The sequence below is a fragment of the Mustela nivalis genome (genome assembly GCF_964662115.1).
Source record: "Mustela nivalis genome assembly, chromosome: 6".
Lineage (NCBI taxonomy): Eukaryota > Metazoa > Chordata > Mammalia > Carnivora > Mustelidae > Mustela > Mustela nivalis.
The window spans coordinates 14,684,293-14,696,183 of NC_139025.1; positions in this window are offsets into that span (position 1 = coordinate 14,684,293).

Sequence of the window (11,891 nt, forward strand, 5' to 3'; positions counted from 1 at the left end):
GTGGAGAAGTAGGTTGGGGAGGAGCTCCTGCCTCTTTTAAGCCGACCCACGACGAGGACTCCAACAGCATGACCGACCCGGGTCCTCCTAAGTCGCTTCTTCTTGCAGCATTTTGCTGAGCGGCGGCCCAGGGACCCGTCAAGGGTCCCTCCGGCCCTCGGGAAAAGCGGACGTCGCACTGGGCCCCGCCCGGCCTGGCCCCGCCCAGCTCGTGCCGCGCGGGCTGCCCCGCCCCCACCCCCGGGCTGCCGCGCCCCGCTCTGCCCCGCCCCGCTCGGGCCAGCCGCGCCTGGAGACCACTGACTCTCCCTCCTGCCGCCGCTCGGCTGCGGGTCTCGCGTCCGAACCAAAGCCGCGAGGATCTCGGGGTCATGTGGAGGGCTGCCCAGGCGGTGCTCGGAACCCCCAGAATCCCCCTCCTGCCCCGGAGGTCGATGTCCACATCGACCCTTCACTCCCCGAAGTCCGCGGCCCTGACCGTCACGCCTAAGACTGGGCTGGCCGACGAGCTCCTGCACATTCAAGTGGAAGGCTTAGGCCCGAGGGAGCGGGCGACCCTGCGGCCGACGGCCGTCAGCTTCCGAGGCCGCCCCTTCCATTCGCTGGCGCACTACGAGGCGGACGGCCGCGGGGGCTTGGACCCGGCCAGGGCCCCGGCTGTGGGCGGCGACTTCACGGGCGTGGAGCCCATGGGGCTCCTGTGGAGCCTCTCGCGGGTCGGCTGCGAGGATCCCTGCTTCAACCAGGTGCCGAGGGGCGTGGTGAGAAGCCCGCTCAACGTGGAGGTGACCGTCCACCGCGCGCCGCGGCAGCCGGCGGTGTCGCTGGGCCCGGCGCTGGCCTCCGCTCAGGTGCAGCGCTGGTTCTCCAGCCCCGAGCTGCGCCGTGCTCGGCTGCAGGCCGGCCGCCTGCGGGGCGTCTTCTTGCTGCCCCCGGGTGCGTGAGGTCTTTTCGGCAGAGGGCTGCGCATGGATTTGGGAAATCGATTTAGGAAAGCTGACTTGCTTTGCTGGCTGGTTTATCTCCAAAAAACCAAAACGAGCGCCTTAATTCCTTGATTCTGTCTCCCTAGACTCAGGTGGGACAGTCACTCTCCCAAATGGTGATTGGGATTTAAATTTCATCTGCTCGGGAACCTCTGTTCTGCCAGCTGCCGCCCCCTTTAAGCTCCTAGTGCTGCCCGCGCTATTCCTTGCGAGCATCTCTGCTACAGTAAGCACAACGCTGCGGTACAGTTTCTAGCCTGAAGTATTTGGTTTACCTCTGTAGTAGGCGGAGCTTTGTGTTCATTTGATTTTTCCAGTTATTCCTTGTAAAAATGACGAGAATAGTGGATCCAGATCTTTCACTGGTACCGGTTCAAGCTCCAACGTAACTGAAATTCTATTACATGCATTGTTCACTTTTTTAATATACTGGTTTTACGTTAGGATACAGATGACACTTTCTTTTTTTTTTTTTTTAATATTTAATTTATTTATTTGACAGACAGAGATCCCAAGTAGGCGGAGAGACAGGCAGAGAGAGAGGAGGAAGCAGGCTCCCCGCTGAGTAGGGAGCCCCAAGCGGGTTCCATCCCAAGACCCGGGGATCATGACGGGAACTGAAGGCAGCCACTTAATGACAGAGGCACCCAGGCTCCCCTCCTTTTTTTTTTTTTAAGAGTCTAAAAGGTAGCAAGTTTACATACTGAGGATCAAATTGCTGAATGGAAGCAAAATTAACAAATTCTCAGTTATTTTAATGTAAACCTGTGGTTGGAAAAATCTATTGCCGGAATGATTGAGGACCTATGCGTTATGTCTTTTTCATGGTTTGCTTTAGGCTTTCTGAAAGTAATCTTGAATCCAGAGATTCTTGAGGTTTATCTAATTTTAAAAAGAGCAGACCAAGATATGTCAGGGTATCTGAATGTTAAGAAGACTATACTGTAAAAACTGCTACCTAAACATATACATTCTGGCTTTCACTTTGGTGACTAGGTGTGCCTTAATTTCTTCCTAGATTTGAAAATTTAGAGTGACCTTTGGCACTGCAATTTTAGATCTCTTAGTTTGGTTTATATTCTAATGTTCTTGCCTCTCAATCCCTTTTTTAGATATATCTGGGACTTTTATTGGAATAACACGGAAGAATATATCTGAAAAATACTAGGAGGGAATTAGCTGAGACATTCTTCTCTTGGAATGGTGAATAAATAACGTAATCTACCACAGGAATGTTGAAGGAGAAATGACTTCAACATCAGAAGGAAATAGTTTGACACTTGACTCTCTTTCCACTGTGAGGGAGCAAGAATTTACTGTCCCCTTCAAAGTCCTTCTAGCTGGATTAAGAATCAAATTGACATGACACAGATTAATAGAAGAAAATGAAGCTTAGCTTTTTATATACGGGGAATCCACACAGACATGGAAATTCAAAAGACAGGCAAAACGAAGTATATATGTCATCCTGAACTAAGGAGAAAAGGTTTGGGGTCTAGGACTTTGAAGGGAAGGAGTGCAGCTCACAGAGCAATAAGAAGACCAGATGTTTGGAAATTAGATTTTTTTAAAAAAGATTTTATTTATTTATGTGACCTAGCAAGAGAGAGAGAGAGACAGCGAGAGAGGGAACACAAGAGGGGGAGTGGGAGAGGAAGAAGCAGGCTTCCTGCTGAGCAGGGAGTCTGAAGCGGGGCATGATCCCAGGACCCTGGGATCATGACCCGAGCTGAAGACAGATGCTTAACCAACTGAGCCACCCAGGTGCCCCTGGAAATTAGATTTTTGCCCTGCCATATGGATGGCACTCAGATAAAATTTATCTCTGGTAGTAAACCTCATTCTGGGAAATACCCCTCACTTAGATTTTTCCATGTCTCTAAGGGAGGGCAAAAGTTTCTGTTGAGCCTGCAGGGTCTCAATTGCCTTCAGCTCAAGATAACCCCCATGCCAAAGTGGCATTTTCTGAGGGCAACTCCGCTGAGCTCCTTCGAATTAAAAATAATCTTTATGTACCAACGTGGTTAATCTAGGGACAGCCTGCCTTTGGCACCAATGTCACACATACTGTTCATTTAATATTACACCATCAATAGACCTTTAAAATAGCAAAACTGTGTTTATTAGGGATTTTGGTGACTGTATCTTAAGCTCATTGAGAACTCCAAGGGCCTTTTGCACTTGGACTTTTTTTCAATGAGGTATTATACTGTCACAACTCAAGACTGCCAGAACTATTTGCTTAGATTAATTAGGATTTACACTTCAAACCAAAACATTTTCCATATCTTTGGTGCAAATTTTCATATTTTTTTCCATTTCCAAGTGATTTTCTCATAGGAAAAAAAAGATAAAAACATTCTTACATTTATAGCTTCAAAATAGCCAAAACAAGTATCTATTTCAACCACAACAATAAACCTATTTAAGCCAAAACAGATTTTTCCCCCCAAGGCCAATAGGTGAATACTTCAAAACAGAAAAAAATCCTTAAACAATTTTTAAAGTTAAAAAATAGTAAAGAATTTTAAAAATATAAATTATGCAATTAGAATTTGCTTCAGAAAAGGTTAGGCAGGTATCATAGTCCATTAAATGTCCTGTCACCTAATCCCAGATTAATTGTCTTTCCTGGTTTATAGGAGATGGTCCTTTTCCTGGTGTGATTGATATGTTTGGTGATGGAGGATTAAATGAATCTTGAGCTAGTCTCCTGGCTTGTCAAGGTTTTGCTACTCTGGCTTTGCCATTTTATGGCTATGAAGATCTACCTCCAATCATGAAGGACTTAAATTTATATTACTTTGAGGAGGCAGCTAAATTTGTGCAAAGTCAACCGAAGGTGAGCGGGATTGCAGAGAGAACCGTATTTAAAATTAACTCCTTAGGGCCAGGAGAGCGTGAATAAAGAAAAGTGGTACTAATGGGCTGGAAAACATCTATAACAAATATCTGTTGAATGAATTACTGAATCGATAAATAAATGAATAAATAAGCTATCTGATACGTACATAAATGGTTTTATCTAGGGCTTTGCAATGCCATTAACAGTCATGCTTTCTCTCTGTGTCTCTGTCTCTGTCCTTGTCTGTCTTCTTTTTCTTCAATCTCCAGGTTAAAGGGCCAAACGTTGGCGTGATCGGTTCTGGCAAAGGGGCTGAGCTGGCATTTTCCATGGCTAGCTTTCTCCCAAATATAGGTGCCCTTGTAAGCATCAATGGCTGCATCTCTAACACAACTACTTCCCTTTCATGTGGTAGATGCATCCTGCCAGGACTGCCCTTTTTTTTTTTTTTTTAAGATTTTATTTATTTATTTGACAGACAGACATCACAAGTAGGCAGAGAGGCAGGCAGAGAGGGGGGGGGGGAAGCAGGCTCCCCCCCTGAGCAGAGAGCCAGATGTGGGGCTCAATCCCAGGACCCTGGGATCATGACCTGAGCCGAAGGCAGAGGCTTTAACCCACTGAGCCACCCAGGTGCCCCAGGACTGCCTTTTAACCTAACCGAGATAAAATCTCTGCTATGGGTTCAGGGGTTTATGATGTTAAAGAAGCACTGGAGGACCCCTTAGATCCAGCCTACCGGGCAAGCCGCATCCCCCTTGAAGAAGCCAGTGCCCATTTCCTTTTCATAGTCGGTGAGGATGACAGGCATTGGAAGAGTTCTGTTTATGCAGGCATAGCTGCGAAGCACCTCACAGGGCACGGAAAGACAAATTTCAGTCTTTTAAGCTACCCTAACGCTGGCCATAGAATAGATCCCCCTCATAACCCCCTTTTCTCTGTATCCCTGGATCCCGTGTTGGGAGTGCCTGTTCTGGGAGGTGGACAGCTCAAAGCTCATGCTGTTGCTCAGATTGAGTCTTGGAAGAAGATCTTAGAATTTTTTTTTTTAAGATTTTATTTATTTATTTGACAGAGAGAGATCACAGTACACAGAGGCAGGCAGAGAGAGAGAGAGGGAAGCAGGCTCCCTGCTGAGCAGAGAGCCTGATGGGGGACTCGATCTCAGGACCCTGAGATCATGACCTGAGCCGAAGGCAGTGGCTTAACCCACTGAGCCACCCAGGTGCCCCAGAATTTTTTTTTTTAAGATTTTATTTATTTATTTGACAGAAATCACAAGTAGACGGAGAGGCAGGCAGAGAGAGAGAGAGGGAAGCAGGCTCCCTGCTGAGCAGAGAGCCGGGTGCGGGTCTTGATCCCAGGACCCCGAGATCATGACCTGAGCGGAAGGCAGCGGCTTAACCCATTGAGCCACCCAGGCGCCCAGATCTTGGAATTTTTGCACTTGCATCTCGGGTAAAGTCTAACCAGCTAGACGTTTAAGTTTAGAGTATGTGCAGAACGAATTAAGGGCTAGATTGAATATTTTTAGCAAGTGGTGACTGAAATCTATAGACTTCTCAGGGGCATCTGCAAGCTTTTAAAAGAAGTAAGAATACTTGCTTCAAGTTCATCAGAACCTGTAACTTTGGCTAATATCCAAGTTTCTCCAATTTTGGTTCGTTTGATCTTGAGTTCAAGGTAATTGCTAAGTGAAAACCAGTTTCCAATCTGTCATTTACCCACAGTTCCCACCTACCTTCCTTGTTACCTGTACTTCCAAAGGTTTTTTAAAAACTGGTGTATGGGGCACCTGGGTCGCTCAGATGTTTGGGCATCTGCCTTCGGCTCAGGTCATGATCCCCAGGTCCTGGGATCGAGTCCTACATTGGGCTCCCTGCTCCGTGGGGAGCCTGCTTCTCCCTTTGCCTCTCTCTCTCTCTCTCTCTCTCATGAATGAATAAATAAAATCTTAAAAAAACCCAACTGGAGTATGATAATTAGTTTGATATTATGTGTCCCAGAGATTATAAAACTGTTTTGAACAGGGGTGAATACATAAATATAGGTCCCTGGTTTAATGATGAGGAACCACTGGACCATGATAACTTTCCCATAATAGAGGCTGGAGTGAACTCTAACAAGATGACTCAGAGACTCATTTGTGGTAGGACTGAAGTCATAGAATCCTTTATATTGTTAATCAGGTTTTGATTTTTTTTTTCTAGTTGCCACCTGTTCTAGGATCTTTAAAGAAAGTTAGGCATCCTAAAATACTTGCTTTAAAACTGCTGAGCAATTTCTGAGAAACACTGAGTCTTTACAGTTCCTCTATCTCTGTGTTTGTACTTTAAAAAACTTTCCTTCACACTTTGCTTCAAAAACATATTTAAAAATAGGCACATTCTTGGGACACCTGGGTGGCTCAGTTGGTTGGGCAGCTGCCTTCGGCTCGGGTCATGATCCCAGCGTCCTGGGATTGAGTCCCACATCGGGCTCCTTGCTCGGCGGGGAGCCTGTTTCTCCCTCTGTCTCTGCCTGCCATTCTGTCTGCCTGTGCTCGCTCTCGCTCCCTCTCTCTCTCTGACAAATAAATAAAATCTTAAAAAAAAAAATAGGCACATTCTGGTTCTCCTCCCGAGCTGATAATGACACAAGTAGACAATGCAATTATTTGAGATAAAAACTGGGTTCATCCCTTCTACTTTCCACCACCCTCACTAAAGCTTTAATTGCAATTTATGGATGAGTGTAATTTATTAAAATAATTTTAACTGAAGTTCTGTGATTTGATTTTAAACTTTAAAAATGCATGTGGAGGAGCATGTGGGTGGCTCAGTGGGTTGGGCCTCTGCCTTCGGCTCAGGTTATGGTCTCTAGGTCCTGGAAGCAGGGAGCCTGCTTCCCCCTCTCCCTCTGCCTGCCTCTCTGCCTACTTGTGCTCGCTCTCTCTCTGTCAAAGAAAGAAAGAAAGAAAGAATTCTTAAAAAATATGTGTGGAATTAGAAGATGTTAAAAGTTCTCAGTACTTATAGTTTAGTGGTTTTTTCTTCCACATAATTGAAGGGGAAGATGAAAGTATTAATTATCAGCCTTTGATTTTGCTTGATCAGTGGATCCTGTGGTCAGAACTATATTTTGGGCTCTTGGCAGAGGATGAAGTGTTGGCGTCCTAATTTGTAGTAGTAATAGTTTCCCTCCCCCTAATTAACGTTATTTTTAAAACATAATATATGTTCCAAATTATTAACATCAAAAGAAAGTATATGTGTCATACTTTATACATACCTAAATACATATGTGCTGCCTCCTGATTTTTGGGTTATCCATGTAAGTTTTTTTTTTTTTTAAGATTTTATTCATTTGAGAAAAAGCAAAAGCACAAGGGGGAAGGGCAGAGCAGAGCCCTTGGGGGCTCCTATCCCAGGGCTCTGGGATCATGACCTGAGCCAAAGACAGGTTTAACTTACATGAACCCCATTCACGTAAGATTTAAAAAAAAAAAATTGTTTTTAAACAGACCAAAACCCTAGGGGAGAAATTGGCTTTTTATCAAATAACTATAATGAGAATAATAATCTGGGAAACTGACTACTGGAATTTGTTACAAAGCTCATTCCTATTTGAACAAATAAACTTAAGCTTTAAATTCTGAAAATTTTTTTTAAATTTTAAGGCATGTAACTTTTAGCTATTTTGCTCAATCTCTAATCATCTGGTAAATGTGACATTTTCTTTCTCTTTTATTCAACCCACATTCTTGTTCAGAGAATTAAAGATTCCTTAACGTATTCGGTGGCTACCATTCACACTCCTTTAACTTTACTTTTCAACGGGTCTGCCAGATTTTCTGAATCTGGGGAAATTGTCTCAACAGTAGTTTTAATCTTTATCTCAACTTTCTTCTAGGCCTTCAGGAAGAGTAAGTAGATCCAAAGCCGTAGTCTGTGGTGAACAGCTTTTTGAATCTATTTTGCCATTTGGTAGGACTCAGAAGAACTAAAAAAGGATCCAAGTTCTGTAATTCTTTCTTTTCCTGTGTGAATGGTTTTAACCTTTGAGAATCTAAAACTCAGCACATTTCTGCTTATATAGAGGTAAATAATTTATTTGGAGGTAAATAAGACATATTCATAGTCAAAGTTTCCTCCTCCTATGATGAGGAGGAAGTGAAGAACATTCTGAACAAGCATGAAGATGGAATTGATTCACTAGTGGTATTTTACCTTTAATGCCAATGTCTTTTGATGTAATCCACAGTTTTTTTTTTTTTATTTTTTTATTTATTTGTCAGAGAGCGAGCGAGAGCAAGCACAGGCAGACAGAGTGGAAGGCAGAGTCAGACGGAGAAGCAGGCTCCCTGCGGAGCAAGGAGCCTGATGTGGGACTCGATCCCCAGCGTCCTGAGCCGAAGGCAGCTGTTTAACCAACTGAGCCACCCAGGCGTCCCGATGTAATCCACAGTTTTGAGCAAAAGGCATACTCTATTAGGTTAGAAGATATGTTCAAGGATTAAATTCCCATTTCAGACACATCAGCAAAACTAGGGGCTGTTTTGGCAGCCAGGATAAATTCTAGTTTGGAGAGGTGTGGTAGTATGGAGACCTGAAACAAAATGAAACAAAACACTCCAAGCAAAAAGGCTAGATATGTTATGAATACCCATTTTATTTTTTAAAAGTTTTAAAAAAGATTTTATTTATTTATTCATCGGAGAAATAACAAGCAAGGGGAGTGGTAGGCAGAGGGAGAAGCAGGCTTCCCACTGAGCAAGGAGCCTGATGCAGGACTCCATCCCAGGACCCTGGGATCATGACCTGGGCCAAAGGCAGATGCTTAACTGACTGAGCCAACCAGATGCCCCTATGAATACCCATTTTAATTTTCATTAATAAACAATTTAGTGTTTCCTGTTTTTTAAAAAAATCTGATTCAATTACCTTTTACAAAATGGAATTTATTTATTATTTCAAAATTAAAAATATCTACATTACAGGGGCTCTTGGGTAGCTTGGTTGGTTAAGGGTCAAACTCTTGATCTAGCTCAGGTCTTGATCTCAGGGTCATGAGTTCAAGTGCCATGTTGGTCTCCATGCCTGGTTTGGAGCCTAACCTATCTACAAAAAAAAAAAAAAAAATCAATTAAATTAAATAAATAAATAGTCACATTCCAGAATAGAATAATCAGAAAAGAGAGAAAAATTAATCCGAACAATAAATCAAAAATTTAAATATTAAATTAACTATTAAACACCATTAATATTTAAATTGTTTAATTAGATATAAAATAATAAATAATTGAATAGATAAAAATTTATTTTATATATGTGTGTGTGTGTGTGTGTGTGTGTGTGTATTCACATTCCAGAATAGAATAATGAGAAAATAGAGAAGCAAAATGAACACCATATTAGTCTTCTCAGGCTGCCATAGTAGAATACCACAGACCGGCTGGCTTAAACAACAGAAATTTATTTCCTCACAATACAGGAGGCTGAAATTCCAAAATCAAGATGCCAACAGTGTTAGTTTTGGGTGAGGCTTCTCTTGTTGACTTGCAGGTGACCATCTTCTTACTGTGTCCTTGGATGGCCTTTCCTCTGTGAGCACCACTCCTAGCATGTTTATTCCTCTTCTACGGACACTAGTTATATTGGATTAGGGCCCCACTCTTATGGCCTCATTTAACTGAAATTACCTCCTTAAGAGCCCTCTTTACAAATATAGTCACAGTGGCCTTAGAGCTTCAACATATGAATTTGAGTGGGGAGGACACAATTCAATCTGCAGCAAACATTAGACTCTCATCATATTCTTTTAGATATATGTTATATATAAATGTGTGCACGGTATATATATATTTTAGATTTATTAGAGAGAGTGTGTGTGCTCAAGTGGGAGCAGGGGCAGAGAGAGAGGGAGAGGGAGAAAAACCCAAGCAGGCTCCACGCCCAGGATGAGATCCACCCTCACCCTCAAACCCCTCACCCCTCCCCACCCAGATCATGACTGGAGTCAAAATGGAGAGTCAGAGGCTTAATGGACTGAGCCATCCAGGCATCCCTGCAGTATATCATTTTTAAGAAGATTAGACCAGGGGTGCCTGGGTGGCTCAGTGGTTAAGCTGCTGCCTTCGGCTTGGGTCATGATCTTGGGGTCCTGGGATCGAGCCCCGCATCAGGCTCTAAGCCTGCTTCCTCCTCTCTCTCTCTGCCTGCCTCTCTGCCTACTTGTGATCTTTGTCAAATAAATAAAATCTTAAAAAAAAAGAAAAGATTAGACCAAGTATTTTGTTTGGTAACTTGCATTTTAAATTAGGACATCATGACTGCATGTGAATAGATGCATTTCAACAACTTTTTAAAAAAAGGATTTTATTCATTTATTTGACAGAGAGAGAGAGAGAGCGCAAGTGAGCAGAGAGACAGGCAGAGGGAGAAGGAGAAGCAGGCTCCACAGTGAGCAAGGAGCCCAATGTGGGGCTGGATCCCAGGATCCTGGGATCATGACCTGAGCCGAAATCAAGAGTCAAAAGCTTAACTGACTGAGCCACCCAGGAATCCCATTTCAGCAACACTCTTTTTTCTTTTTTTAAAAGATTTTATTTATATACTTGACAGAGATCACAAGTAGACAGAAAGACAGGCAGAGAGAGGAGGAAGCAGGCTCCCTGCTGAGCAGAGAGCCTGATGCGGGGCTCCATCCCTGGACCCTGAGATTATGACCTGAGGTGAAGGCAGAGGCTTAACCCACTGAGCCACCCAGGCGTCCCTAGCAACATTCTTTTTTTTTTTTTTTTTTTTTTTTTTTTAAGATTTTATTTATTTATTTGTCAGAGAGAGAGCGAGCAAGAGCAAGCATAGGCAGACAGAGTGGAAGGCAGAGTCAGAGGGAGAAGCAGGCTCCCTGCGGAGCAAGGAGCCCGATGCGGGACTCGATCCCAGGACGCTGGGATCATGACCTGAGCCGAAGGCAGCTGCTTAACCAACTGAGCCACCCAGGCGTCCCCCTAGCAACATTCTTAATGGAAGTATATTATTTCATTGTTTGGATTTTTGATAATACCATTTTTTTTCCCTTGACATTTCGGTTATTTTACTTTTTGCTATTAAAACCTTCAACATAAATCTCTGTGCACTTGTCTGATTATTTCTTCAAGATGAAGTCCCAGAAGTCCAACTGCTGGGTCACAGAGGTGCACACGTATTTAAAGCTTTTCATACTATTACCAACAGCTCTCCACAAAGGCTGTGTCAGTTATAAAGAGCAGTGTATATACGCAACCGCATTTCTCCATACCCCTAGCAACTCAGCATTTTTACAGTTTTTGTCTAATTTAATCGCAGGAGAGGAAGGGAGGGCATCTTGGTCATCTAAAACCACCGTTTTATGCTTTCATTCGCCTCTGGCTCCATGGAGGGGTTGGGGAAAGGCAACCGGGGAAATACAGCTGAATTTAGTTTCGGTCATAAAAAGAACAACAACAACAAAAAGAATTTAGTTTAGGTCGAACTACAGGTGAATTACAACAGGCGATAAAGACAAGGATGCGGATGGGCAATCTGCAGGAGAAGGGAATTTTTAAAGTTATTTACGGGAAGGGCAATTTTATAGCGAGGTTTTCAATTTAGGCAGGCACGTCACTGCAGAGCGAGTGACACCGCTTCCCGTAGAAAGCATCTCCTGACCACCCTGCATGGCGAAGCTCTCGCGTCCTGCGAGAGCCCAGCAGCCCCGCCGCACATGCTGGGAAGCGAGCAGCTGACCCGCGGGAGGACCGAGGCGGCGGCCGGGCGGTCCCACAATGCCCCGCACGCGCCACCCGGGGGGCGGAGAGAAAGGACCACTGCCGGGGGTGGGATCCGCGGAGGGCTCCGAGAAGTGCGCACGCGCACTGACCTCGGCGGGCCCTAGCAACCAGAGCAGTGACAGTAGCAACGGCCGGAATGGTGAGTACCCTCTAGGCCTTGTAGTCAAAGAGGAGAGGAGACTGGAGGTGGAAAAGGGTGACTGTGGAGGGTTGAGGGTCGGGGCGCTTCGCGGTCAGCGGGAGGAAGCCGGTCGCCGGCGCTAGCTCC